At 36.8% G+C, this 14720-nt stretch overlaps 1 pseudogene; it reads right to left on the bottom strand.

Moving 5' to 3' along the window:
- Positions 1–5189: 5189 nt before the first annotated feature.
- On the bottom strand, positions 5190–5827 carry LOC103946272 (annotated as a pseudogene).
- Between the last annotated feature and the right edge of the window lie 8893 nt (positions 5828–14720).

Genomic DNA, 14720 nt, shown 5'->3' with positions numbered 1-14720 from the left:
ATAGTCTAACAGCTACTCACAGAAAGACATACAAGGAAAGACATAACTTTATTAATCCAAGTTTAAAGGTGTGGAAAATTTAGAGGTGTTATGTATTCTTTATGTAAAGAAAACCTTTACAAGGACTCAAACATATATAGAGGAGATGAGTGAAGAAACAAACTTCAATCACTCCCTTAATCACTCCTTGAAACACTCCTAATCTATTTACAATAACAAGAAAGCAAAGTTCCTTAATTAAAGGAAAAGAACATCATGACTAAGTATCCAGGATAAAACCCTGGACCCTAAACCCTTGCCGAGAGTTATATGTTGGGTAAAACACTAACCCTAACTGACAAGGATTGCAACAATGAGAGTCCCGATAACCTCCAACTTCCAACACCCCGCCTCAAGCTGGATCGAGGGGATTCCTTGAACTAAGCTTGGACAAAATCCGTAAAAACTGAGTAGCAGGAAGGGGCATACTGAAAATATCAGCCAACTGATCATGACTGTGTGTATAGTGAGTGGCGATGACCTTGGATTGCACTTGTGCTCGAACATAGTGACAGTCGACTTCAATATGTTTCGTTCTCTCGGGAAAGATAGGATTCGAGGCAATATGCATGGCGGCTTGATTATCACAGAACAAGGACATTGGTTGGTTATTGGAAAACCCTAAATTAGAGAGAAGACTTTTCAGCCAAATAAGTTCATAAGCTGTAGAAGCCATAACACGATATTCTGCCTTGGCACTGGATCGTGCGAAGACATTTTCTTTCTTGTTGTGCCATGTGACCAAATTTCCACCCACAAAGGTGCAAAATGTTGTAGTAGACTTGCGATCAAGAGAGTTCCCAACCCAATCGACATCAATGTATGCCATGACTTTAGTGTTGTCATTCTTCTTCATTAAGAGACCTCTACCAATTGACCCTTTGAGATAATGAAGGATTCTTTTTACAATTTACATATGAACCACAGTGAGGGCATGCATAAACTGACTCACTATGCTGACAGAGTATGCGATATCAGGTCGTGTGATAGTAAGATATATAAGTTTGCCTACCAACCTTTGATACTCAGTGACATTGATGAGAGCTGTACTGACATGAAGTTTGCTGTCAAGAGGGGTACATGCAGGTTTGCAATTCACCAAGTTAGCATCCTTTAAGAGATCGACGACATATTTTCTTTGGTTGAGGAAAAGCCCCTTTTCAGATGTAGCAAACTCAATACCTAGGAAGTACTTAAGTCTTCCCAAGTCTTTAAGAGCAAATTTGTGTTAAAGGGATTGCTTAAGAAAATGAATTTCTTCACCATTATCACCTGTCACTATTAAGTCATCGACATAAATCAGAACCACCAATTTTCCCACATAACTAATTGGAACAAAGAGTGATGAATTAACATTGCTTCTTTGGAAGCCAAATTCCTAAAAAACTGAACTAAGTGTAGCATACCATGCCCGTGGGAATTGCTTTAATTTATAGATGGATTTTTGAAGTTTACACACCATGTCTAGATCATGGGATTATGAGTGACCAGGTGGCAATTTCTTATAGACTTCCTCTTCTATCTCACCATGTAGAAAGACGTTCTTGACATACATTTGATAGAGAGGCCTAGACTGACTCATACCGTGTTCATTTTGGCAACTAGGGCAAAGGTTTCCTTGTAATCCAAGCCATAAGTCTGAGTGAAACCATGAGCGACCAAAGGAGCCTTGTGCCTTTCAACAGTCCCATCTGAGTTATATTTGGTTTTATACACCCAACGACTACCTACTGCCTTTTTTCCTTTAGGTAGTCAAACAACACTCCATGTATTATTATCATGAAGGGCCTTGAGCTCATCTTTCATAGTAGTCCTCCAAACTTCATGCTCATTGGCTGCTTAAAATGTTTGTGGCTCATACGAACTATCTAAGGCACTAAGGAAAGTTGCATGAGTGGGTGAAAACTGTTTATAAGTGACAAAGTCTGTGAGAAAATACTTGGCACTGTAAGTAACATAGTCATGAAGCCTTACTGATGGTTGACGTGCCCTTGAAAGATTCCTTCGAGTTTCAACTTGAGATGGTGGATCAGGTACATGAGATGTCGTAGGTGTCACAACTAGGGTGTCATGCACTGCCTGATTGTCTTGGCACAGAGGAATACTAGGCAAAGGGAACAAGTCATGTAAGGATACCCCCTGACCTTCATCATCCACTTTCTTTGAGAAATAGGGGATTGTTTCATCAAATTTAACATCGCTTGAGACAACAAGCCTTTTAGTGACCAAATTGTAGCATTTGTATCCTTTTTAGGTAGATGAATATCCCATAAAAGCACACTTAGTTGCTCTAGGATCGAGCTTGTCACGGTGAAGTGATTGAATATGAACAAAGCATGTAGAACCAAATACCCTTAAGTGAGAAATGTCGATCTTTCTATTCTTTAGTACTTAAAAGGGATATTTGAAACCTAGCATCATACTAGGGAGTCGATTGATAAGATAGGTAGCTGTAAGCATGCCTAGTGACAAGAATCTCTTTGGTACGTGCATATGAAGCATGAGAGCCCTTGTTTTTCCAAGAAGATCTCGATTTTTCCTCTCAGCAATCCTGTTTTGTTGGGCTGTGCCAAAACAAGATGTTTGATGTAAATTGGCATGAATACTTAGATATTGAGACATATTATGAGACATATATTCAGTGCCATTGTCGGACCTTAATATGAAAATCTTAGATGAGAATTGAGTACTAATAAGTTTATGAAAGTCTTGGAAGACATTTGCAAGCTCACTCTTAGATTTCAAAAGATACAACCAAGTAATCCTTGTAAAATCATCAACAAAGGTTACAAAATACTTAAATCCATCAAATGACTCAAAGGGGACCCTAAATATTTGAATGTATGATTTTAAAAGGATTTCTAGCCCTAGACAAGAAGGGATCATAAGGTAGCCTAGCAAACTTAGACAAGTGACATACATCACATTGCAACTTTTCTTTACACAGCTTCGGAAACAAAAAAGACATCACTTTTTCAAAAAGATGTGCCAATCGTTGGTGCCAAAGGTGTTAGTTCTGAACTACACATGAACTAACTTGGAAGGCCTTGGGTTGTTTGAAGTCTTTAGTTAGATAATATAATCCAGAAAATGCTAGGCAATTTAGAGAGTTTGTGATGGTTCTAACAGATAACAACTTGAACGGAAAAGAAGGAACATAAAAAGCTACTAGCTCGAGAAAGTTTGAAAACAGTTTGATTTTTCCCTTTCCTACAACTGGTGCACCTTTTCCATTGGCTAGTGACACTTAAGAACTAATAGACGTTTTCTTAAAATCATGCAGGTTAGTAAGTTGGTTGGTCATGCGATCCATGGCACCTGAATCTATGATCCAATAATCATGCTCACTACTAATATTAAGGGCAGTTGAGAATACATTCATTATACCTGGAACATCTTCATGTGGAACACGGTCACTTTTAGCTAGAAAACTGGCAAACTTTCCTAGCAAAGCAGAGTGGTTCTTTTCTTCAAATACATGAGCTTCTTCACACTCATTGTATACCTGCCCTTTCTGGAGGAAAGCAGCAAATTGATTGATCAGCTCTGCAAGATTGGCTGTGAAGTTTGCTGTGTAGTTTAACATTCCCTCAGTTATAAAGATTGATGCATGATTGGCCCTATGAGAAGAGTAACTTGGACTCCTTTGGAAGCTCTTATTCTCCCTTAAGGTCTTAGGTTTTAGCTCAAGGTGAAGGATCCAGCACCTGTCTCTAGTATGTCCCGTGGTGTCACAATAATTGCACTTTAAGTCAGGCCTTTTTCCATTTGTAGGCTTTTGTGTCAAATCAATTATTGCTAGAGATGTAAGCCATAGTTTCAAATATACTAGTCTTAGTCTCTTGACTCATAACTTTCTTCCTCACTTCTTCCCTTTGGATGATGGCACAGACTCCAGAGAAGGAAGGAAGCTCGGAGTTCATCAAAATATGGCTTCTAGGTCTTTGAATTCTGGACCCAAACTTGCCAAGAGTTTGAAGATCTTGTCCACCTCAGCACTCTTGATTAAAATAGTAGTATCAGTAGTATGAGGACGATAAACATCAAGCTCATTCCACATGCTTGTCGGGTTGCCAAAATGTTAAACAAAGGGTTTTCCTGCTTGTTGCAAACTTAAGATGTCTTTCTTGAGTTGGAAGACACGAGCAACATTATTTTGGTTGCCATACATCTCTTGGACTTGATTCCATAGGTGTATAGATGATTTTGAATAGCTGGATATTTCAGCAATTCTATGCTCCATGGAATTAAGTAACCAAGACATAACCAATTGGTTCTTACACAGACACGACTCATAGGTATGAAAGGTGGTTTCAAGTGCCTTAATAACACCATTGATATAACCTAGCTTGGATCTACCTCTTAGTGCAAGAGAGATAGCCCGAGCCCAGGGAAGATAATTGAATTCATTCAACAAAATGGAGCTGAGATGTTGGTTGGGGTTAACTTCAACGTCAAATTGAGCTGAGGTAGCCAATTTTAGCTTTAAAAGAATTGTCTTCAACCATCTTGGCGTGAAGAAAAAATGGAGAACGCACAGCAAGAATAGCAGAGCTAGGAATTTAGAGTTCCTGCTCTGATACCATGTGGAAAATTTAGAGGTGTTGTGTATTCTTTACGTAAAGAAATACTTTACAAGGACTCAAACATATATAGAGGAGAGGAGTGAAGAAACAAACTTTAATCAATCCCTTAATCCCTCCTTGAAACACTCCTAATCTATTTACAATAACAAGACATCAAAGTTCCTTAATTGAAGGAAAAGAACATCATGACTAAGTATCCAGGATAAAACCCTGGACCCTAAACCCTTGCCAAGAGTTATATGTTGGGTAAAACACTAACCCTAACTGACAAGGATTGTAGCAATGAGAGTCCGGATAACCTCCAACTTCCAACAAAAGGCCATATGTAAAATGTAATACTTATTACTTCATGAAAACAACTACATAATAACCGAAATACTCTTTGACTTTATTCATTTCTTTAAAGTGAACTAAAACATTGAGTTCTTACAACAAAATAACATGAAGGGGTTCTATTAGACCTTTATTATATTTTCAAAAACACATTTAATTTCCCTAAGAACAACAGAGCAAGGCTACAAAAGAAATCTCAAACCAAACATCGAAACGTAGTAGTTATTTGGACTACTTCAAATGGTTGTAACTGTAAAGTTAGTATTGAGGTGGAGGTTATTTGTAATGATTTTGGGAGGTGGTTAAGATTTCAAAGGAGGAGGAGGAGACCTGTAGTAGTATGATGGGGAATTGACTTTGTAAGAAGGTAAAGATTCAGAGTGGTAAGGAGAAGAATGAGACTTTGATGGTGGAGGTGGTGACTTGTGAATATAAGGAGGAGATTTGTGCACGTAAGGAGGGGGTGGTGGTGACTTGTGCATGTAAGGAAGAAATTTTTGAACATAAGGAGGTGGTGGTGATGGAGAAAAGAGAGGTGGGGATTTGTGGACATATGGTGGAGGTGGTGGTGAAGGGGAAGGTGGGGGTGGTAACTTGTAAATTTTTGGAGCAGGCAGGGAATGGGAAGGTGGTGGAGGAGATTTATGATAAGGTGGAGGGGGTGGTGGTGACTTGTAGTGTGGTGGTGGATGTTTTGCATACTTTGGTGGTGGGGCTGAAGAATAAGTATAAGGCTTAGTGGCAAGAACACTAGTTGCTAAGAGGCACAAAGCCAGATAATAAAACATTGCCATTTTTGGCAATTTAAGTTTCAGTTCTTAGAAACTTGTTTGTTGTGAGTGTTTTGTGAAGGGTGAGAGCTAGCCCTTTTATAGCAAATATGTGACAACATCTGGCTGGATGAATGCTTTAAATTTTCTACGTAGCAAAAGACTTTGGGATTTATGGAATTCCAATCAATAATGGCTTATGCATATTTCTACCCATGATTTTGGGTTCCCACAAATATTTCAGCGTGACATCATTTGGTTGAATTAATGCTTTAAATTTTCTACGTAGCAAAAGACTTCGAGATTTATGGAATTCCAATCAATAATGGCTTATGCATATTTCTACCCATGATTTTGAGTTCCCACAAAGATTTCAACGTTGATTTTCATGGCCTGCATGAACAAGTCAAATTGCATGGTAGGTAAAGTGTTGTATGGCTGGAAACTAAAATTGTAAAGAGTCTTCAAACTAAACAGGTGAACTTTTCTCCGGCAATTAGTGAAGCTAGCTAATAAACTTGTACGTTGAAAGTTCATAAAGCTTTGTAATCTTTTCCTTATTAATTATTTATATAAGTTTTATTTTTTTTATGTTGAGAAATTTTTTCCACGTAGCAAAAGACTTTAGGATTTATGGAATTTCAATCAATAATGGCTTATGCATATTTCTACCCATAATTTTTGAGTTCCCACAAAGATTTCAGCGTTGATTTTCATGGCCTGCATGAACAAGTCAAATTGCATGGTAGGTAAAGTGTTGTATGGTTGGAGACTAAAATTGTAAAGAGTCTTCAAACTAAACAGGTGGACTTTTCTTCGGCAATTAGTGAAGCTAGCTAATAAACTTGTACGTTGAAAGTTCATAAAGCTTTGTAATCTTTTCCTTATTAATTATTTATATAAGTTTTATTTTTTTATGTTGAGGAATTTTTTCCACGTAGCAAAAGACTTTAGGATTTATGGAATTCCAATCAATAATGGCTTATGCATATTTCTACCCATGATTTTGAGTTCCCACAAAGATTTCAACGTTGATTTTCATGCCCTGCATGAACAAGTCAAATTGCATGGTAGGTAAAGTGTTGTACGGCTGGAGACTAAAATTGTAAAGAGTCTTCAAACTGAACAGGTGAACTTTTCTCCGGCAATTAGTGAAGCTAGCTAATAAACTTGTATGTTGAAAGTTCATAAAGCTTTGTAATCTTTTCCTTATTAATTATTTATATAAGTTTTATTTTTTTATGTAGAGAATTTTTTTCCACGTAGCAAATGACTTTAAGATTTATGGAATTCCAATCAATAATGACTTATGCATATTTCTACCCATGATTTTGAGTTCCCACAAAGATTTCAGAGTTGATTTTCATGGCCTGCATGAACAAGTCAAATTGCATGGTAGGTAAAGTGTTGTACAGCTAGAGACTAAAATTGTAAAGAGTCTTCAAAATAAACAGGTGAACTTTTTCTCCGGCAATTAGTGAAGCTAGCTAATAAACTTGTATGTTGAAAGTTCATAAAGCTTTGTAATCTTTTCCTTATTAATTATTTATATAAGTTTTATTTTTTTATGTTGAGAAAATAGTACGCACATTATTGTCTTCGAATTTAACCTTTAGCAGGCTGGTCTTGAGATTTTGGAGGTCCTGTGTAAGACTCAAATGGAGGTCCTTACATGATCTAAAATTTTGGTTGCTATATTTTCTTTTATATTTTTTATTTTATATTGTGTATAAATTGTTATAACACAAAAAAAATAAATAAAGAAAATGAAGCATAGTGTGGTGGTTACGTAGCTATCGGCATTCTCTATGTTTTTGGTTTGAGCCTCCTTACGTTTTAAATATAAAAGCATGGTATGGTGATGTACTTATTATATCACCTAGATTACGTATGTATGAGAACAAAATTCTTTCAAATAACTATTTAATACTTATTAACTAACTGATTAGTAGTCAAATGCACTATAAATGCAATGTCCCATTTTAGCAAACTTTGTTTAGTATGTTTTTCTTTTTTCCAAAATTTCGTTATAGTGTTCTTCTGATATTGCCCTTGTGTGTATCCTAAATACAATCTCTAAGAGATTTACACAATCATACATATGCTATAATTAATATCAAAACACTCATTCTTGAGTGTGTAAATACTCAAGTAGATGGCGTATCATATCATCAAGCAAATGTAGAAGCAGCTAATGAAGTTGTCTCGTCTAGTCGGCACAATAGCAAACGCAAGTCTCCAATGGAAAATGCATGTAGGAGTAAGTATCACCAAATCCTGCTATGGTAAAACCAAATGGAATAAACTCATAGTCTAAGGATAAAATGTGAATTAATGCAATATGTCGATGCTAAACATCTTTAGGACGCAACTAGTAGAAAATGCACACAAGAGTATGACTGGTGCCTCGTCAGTTTAGCAAAAATTGAGTGGGGAAAATGCTCTTGATTAAGGGAAAAAGAGTATATTAAGGTCAACTGAGTGTATTCCAAGATACTCTCCTGAATTTGACAAAACTTCCCTTGAGAATTACAAGCATTGCAAATAAGATAGTTATACATACAATTCCTCGGACAAACTTCTGAAAAATAGAATTTAGCAATGATTTCGCGAAGAGGTCGATAAGGTTGTCTTTGGATCGGATATGCTTGACTTTAATCTTCTTATGCTTTTGCTAATGTGAGAATTGTGCAATATGCTTGATGTTGACTTTGTTGCTGTATCATGTCTTAGTCTAGTCGATATATGTCGTATTGTCTTCATGTGGCATAATTAGGTATGGTACACTTGAAATCATTAGAAGATTTCGTAACTAAGGTCCATTTTATGGACTTCCAAGATATTACGATATCCCTAATAGTAACGACATAACCATTTGTGAACGTGCATTTTGAGGGTTTAATAAGTAACCAACACTAGGATAACCAACAAACATCATTTCGAGGATTAGGAGTTGGATCCACTCGGGATGTGTAGGGATGAGCCTAAATCCATAGTAACGGAAAAATGTCAATAATGCAAATTTAGTGGCACCATGTAGGTGTAGTATTGTATCTTTACAAATAGATCAACATAGAAGGAGATGTCTTATCTAATGCAATGAGCTCAGTACAACAAAGCGAAAAATTGAACATAGATATGGAATTTCGGGTTTCACAACCTCTTCAATGATCTCATCTACATTTAGCGTATGGACGATCATGAGTGTGCTCAAGAGACACATTTGGGGTGTGGTTCGACTAATGGACTAGAATATAGTCTAAACAACGCTTAAACTTTAGGTCAAGGCATAAACAAGTTTTCTCAAGATCCGTCGTCTCAAATTTCATCTTCATGTGCGAGGTAGTTTCCTCAAGCTCTCCCAGAGTCTTAGTGAAATTCATGTCATTGATATAGACTTCAACTCTAGCAATTCAAACTTTTTAGTTAAAACACAAGGGCATAGTATATTCTCATATTTCTGACTAATCAAATAATCATTTAGACGAGTCTACCACATTCACCTTGATTGCTTCAATCTGTAAAGCGAATGCCTTATTTGAATTAAGAGGGTGTTATGTGTCTAAAACTATATGAGCCAGTCCATGTTATTCTTCAGGAATTACATATAAATCTTTATATCAATATCCCTATAGAGACGTTAACCACATTCATAAGCTGAATAGTTAATTCTTTGAAAACTATCATAGGGCATTTGAGAGAAGTCTGGCGCCATAAGGGCCTTACATTACACTATTTCATTCATCTCATTCCACTTCCTTCCCAATTGTAATACAACAAGACTACATTGGGCAAAGTAAGAACAATAGGTCCAAACACTCTTTGATAAGGAATATAATTCGACCTGCATTGTTTATTTTCGATTGGCCAATTAGTTCTACGTTGAGTACATCAATGGAATGCGGTTTGTTATCGTCACTTTTCATTTATGTCAGTAGCTACAATATAAGTGAAACATCTTTGATGATAACCTTATTCCAATTTCATATCTCACCCAAAATAGTTTATAGGACTAAAGACTTCAGGTCTCAAGATAATCTGAATTACTATAATGAGATGATTGGTTGAGACAAAGATTAAGTCGTGATTCGTTTATGCCATGTTTATCCGCTTCTAGGCAGTTGAATCTTTTGAACCAATAGATTTGTTGCGCTTTAGACCAATGACAAATTGATTAGCAAGTCATCCAACATGGACGACCGTCCTTCAGGGGTGGCACACACTTCGTTGATGTTAACTTTGCATCCATTAGTTAAACACTAGTGTCACTTAAGCAAAAAGTGTGTGCAATAAAAAAAATTGAAAATTAAAAAGGAATTTTACCTTCAGCCACAAACCTGTGCAGTTCTCTTATCCCTCAAATGTACAACAATGAAAGAAGAGAAACTAAGAACGCTAAATAAATTTAAAGAGGAAATTACTTAAAGAGGTAATGTATAAATCAACGAAAACAAAACCCCAGTGGGAAATAATAAGATAATCGTTCTTGGATTTTAACCTGACAAATTCATGGCATTATTAGGCAGCCACAAATTTTCTGTTTTGACGGCCATTGTTTTCAATGGTCTTTATCACTTGGATTCAAGATGATAGACAATCTAATAAAGCTAACGCCACTCTAGAAAATAAATAAAAATAAAGTTGACACCTTCATATATAAGTTAAATTGATCAAACCCAAATACCATATTGTAGAAAAATCAATCAAAACCCAATTGAACAGAAATAAAACCCAACTCACTAAACCAAGAGAACAAAACCCAATCAGCAAAATCTCATATTCAAACCTAGAAATCACATAATTAGACAAAACCGAGAAAACATAATTGAACACAGGCAGTTGACCAAAAGAATTGAACACAGGCAAACCCCCATGAGGAAAATCACCTGAGCTGCAGACTCCGAAAGCCAGAAGTGGAGGAGAGATTACAAGTTTGGGCGAGTTGGAGCAGCAAGTCGGCAAGGTCGAGGTATGGAGATCGACAATACATACGAGTTTGGGCTCAGTGAGCGAGGTCACTGACGTGTACGGAGCAGAGGGCAATAAAGGGACCTGAAACCAGAGATTTTGAATTGAAATCGATTTAAATTTCTTAGATTGAAAGGGAAAATTAATCTAAAAAATCAAGAAAAAAAATCATAAAATTGAAAGAGACCTGAAATTGAAAACATGTTGTCCCCAGCAAACGAGTTAACGAGTGAACCGTCCACGTCTGAGACGTCAATGAGAAGAGGTCGTGGATCTCCAGGTCGACCTGAGGAGAAAGAAATCTAATAAGGACGTTGAGAATGTAGATCCCCAAGCCATACGACTCCACGTAGAAGCGAGGAACTGAGAAAGCTCTACAATCGAAAGGCTAAAGGTGCAAGGTTAGGCCATCTCCAACTGAGGGTTGGTCAGACAACTCGTTTTAGTCCTCTAGTCCTCTAAGATATTAATATTTTAATGAAGAGTACAAGATCATATTTGCTTCGTCCTCCAACCGAGGGTCAAAGGGTCATAGGGCTCGTTTTAGCCTTGTCACAAAACACCATCTCCAACCGAGGGCCAAAGAACCATAGGGCCAAACATAATTTATTATTTAAAACCTACAACTTAAATTCAAATCCAACGGCTAAGTGACGTTAGCTAACCGTTGGATTTGAAATTTTTTTTTTTTTTGGCTATAAATAGGGTTGATATTAGGCTATAATTCACACAACTTTGAATTCAATTTATTTCAATTCAAGTTTGCAATGAATTCCAACTTTGGATCCTCTTTGAATTCCAAATTGGAAACAAAATGGGCGCAAATGAGACAAGAAGATGAGGAGTCTGATGAAGAAGTTCAAGTAAGATGCAACAAACAAAACAGAGCAGCAGCCATGGCTGAGGCCATGGTGTGTCAGCCAACTGAGGAACAGCCTTAATGGGGTGGCTCTATTGCTGGTCGCTCTTACAAACCATGAAACAGAGCGATGGCGCATGCCAATTTGATGAACAACTACTTTAACCTCAACTCGGTGTACACAGAAGATGATTTCAGACGTTGCTTCCGGATGAGGCGTCCTGTCTTTGAGCGTTTACTTCATGATATCCAGCAGGTCAATCTATACTTTTGACAGAAACGGGACAAAACAGGCTATCTTGGTTTCGCACCTCATTAGAAAGGTACTATTGCATTCTGAATGATGGCCTATGACTCCCCAGTTGATTCGATGGATGAAACCCATGGTATGTTTGAGTCTACATGCCTTCATACTCTCGAAAAATTATGTGACACAATTGTTCAGGTTTACAAAGACGAGTACCTCTGTGAGCCAAATCAAGAAGATCTGAATCGGCTCCTTTGCAAAGCTGAAAACCGTGGGTTTCCGGGCATGATAGGGTCATTAGACTACATGCATTAGGATTGGAAGAACTGCCTCACCGGATGGCAAGGAGGCTTTAGCGGAAGGTCAAGAAAGTCAACTGTTGTGTTAGAGGCGGTTTCCTCATATGACGCATGGATCTAGCATGATTTCTTTGGAGTCCTTGGATCCCAAAATGACATTACAGTTCTTGGGCATTCACCTCTCTTCAATAACTTGACGGAAGGTAAAGCACCTCAACTTGACTACTACATCAACAGTTGTCAATACAATATGAGGTATTACTTGGCAGATGACATCTACCCAAAATGGGCGACACTTGCCCAAGCAATTCCAAACCCTAGGAATGATGCCAAAAAGTTGTTTACCTTACACCAAGAGGCATACCAAAAAGATGTTAAGAGAGCTTTCAGTACCCTACAAGCACGGTGGAAGATCATCAGCGAACCGGCAAGAGGGTGGAGTCCAGAAAATTTGGACTCCATCATGATGTCTTGCATCATATTACACAATATGATAGTGGAGGATGAGCGAGATGGGTATATTGATGGAGAGTCCGACGACAACCAAGAAGATCCAAATAGGTCAAGAAGGGCTCGTGCAAAAATATATGATAGACCTAATTTGCCTTTCAATCCAAGAACTGATAGTATCTCGATAAATGAGTACATGAGGCTATAGAATGATACGTTCTCGTGCCACAATAAGTACCTACAACATGATCTTGTTGCACATCTTTGGCCCAAAAGAAGCATGTAGTAGACGTTTAAGTTTTTTGTTATTAAATGTTTTTAAAAATGTTGTTTAAGTTTCATGTTGTTAATTTTTTTTTTTTTTTTTTATGTTGTATACCTTGTATGTTGGTTAATGTTATTTAATGTTGTTTCATATTGTTTAATGTCGTTTCATGTTATTTAATTTAATTTAATGTTGTATAATGGCTTAGGAAGTTATAGGAAAAAAATATAATTTAAAAAAATTATGAAACAAATTTTGTGAAATAGAAGTTATAGGAAAAAAATATATGAAGCAAATTTTGTGAAATAGAAGTTATAGGAAAAAAATAGAATGTAAAATAAAATGAAACAAATTTTGTGAAATAGAAGTTATAGAAAAAAATGGAATTTAAAAAAATATATGAAACAAAGTTTGTAAAATAAAAGTTATAGGAAAAAAATAGAATTTAAAAAAAATATATGAAAAATAGAAGTTGTAGGAAAAAATTTGTAAATAAAAAATAATAATAAAACTGTAAAAAAAAAAAAAAAAAATTCAAATGCAACGGCTAGCTGATGTCAGCTAGCCGTTGCATTTGAATTTTAGCTTAAGCATTCCTATCGGTTATAATTGACAAAATTAATGTTTTTTCTGGCCAGCCCCGGGCATGCAGCCAGCCCTTTGGCCCTTTTAGATTCTGTGGGCCCCTCTCAAATTCCACAAGCCCTCTGGCCTAGACCTCGGTTGGAGATGATTTTTGGGTTATTTTCGGCCCTCTGGCCCTCTAGACCCTTCGGTTGGAGATGGCCTTAGGAAGGAGGATAAGGGTACCGTTAAGTGCAAGGAGGAGAGAGAGAGAGATAGAGAGAATGGCTGGTCGAAAATTAGGGTTGAGATAAATTTCGTTGTTGTCATGCTCTAGAGAGAACGGAGAGTGGAAGATGAGATTGGCAAATACCATGGTTGTTTTGGGTTGTTGGCAAGAAATCTGGAAGAAGCAGAGAAAGAAAAAGTGGGAGTGAATTGAGTGAAATATGAATAGCAACAGATGTTGAAAATATCTTTAGGGTTTCATAACTTTGTATTTTATATGGATGTGGAATAATACTATTAAATGAATATAAAACTATTTTTGACAAAAAAAAAAGTAAAGCAAAACTGAATCCTAAGTTAAAAAACAAAACAATATGATTTTGGTGTCAAAAATTTTATAGTTGACACCAATGAATGGTGTTCAAAAGGTTTAAGGCACCAAATTCCAACAATAGTGACACATATATTTACAAAGCTACTGATAGAGAATGACGCCCTCATATCGGTACCCTATAGCACATTTTCTAGTAGGAATTCCTACTTGCTTTCTATACAATGTCTTTGATCTTGTGCACTTGTGAGTTTAAAACGTGTAATTAGTAGCTTAAAATTTAGGTTGCTAACTGCATAACACAAACTCACAAATTAATTCTTACCAAATTGCCAAATGAATGAACCATGAATTTGCCACACACTCTGACTCCAAACGGTGACCTCCACTCAAAACCAAAAGAGAGTAAACTCTCTAAACTAATGGTGTTGACGCACAAAGTAAACTAACCCTAAGGTCCTGTTTATAGTGCATAGGACTTAGGTTACAATAAGAGAATCCAAATCCTAATGGGAAGTAAATCCAAATCCTAATCAAATAGGTAATTAACAAAATCTCTCCACAAAGAAATGAATCCAATCAAGAAGTCAAGTCCAATCCCAAACAGGACACCAAACGAAATCGATAACACAAACCTAGTTTCTGCATCATCCTCATTATAAGCCCCAAATCCCACCATCCTAAACGATTGTGCCAAAGCAAGTAAACTGCTTAAATCATCCAGCCAAGGGGGGCATTGGCTCCTAAATACGCTTCAGACCATATTCATAGGAATTGGTGC

This window comes from the organism of the source record quoted next, unplaced genomic scaffold (genome assembly GCF_019419815.1).
Source record: "Pyrus x bretschneideri cultivar Hongxiangsu unplaced genomic scaffold, Pyrus_bretschneideri_v1 Contig75, whole genome shotgun sequence".
NCBI lineage: Eukaryota > Viridiplantae > Streptophyta > Magnoliopsida > Rosales > Rosaceae > Pyrus > Pyrus x bretschneideri.
This window is presented reverse-complemented; position numbering and strand designations above follow the sequence as displayed.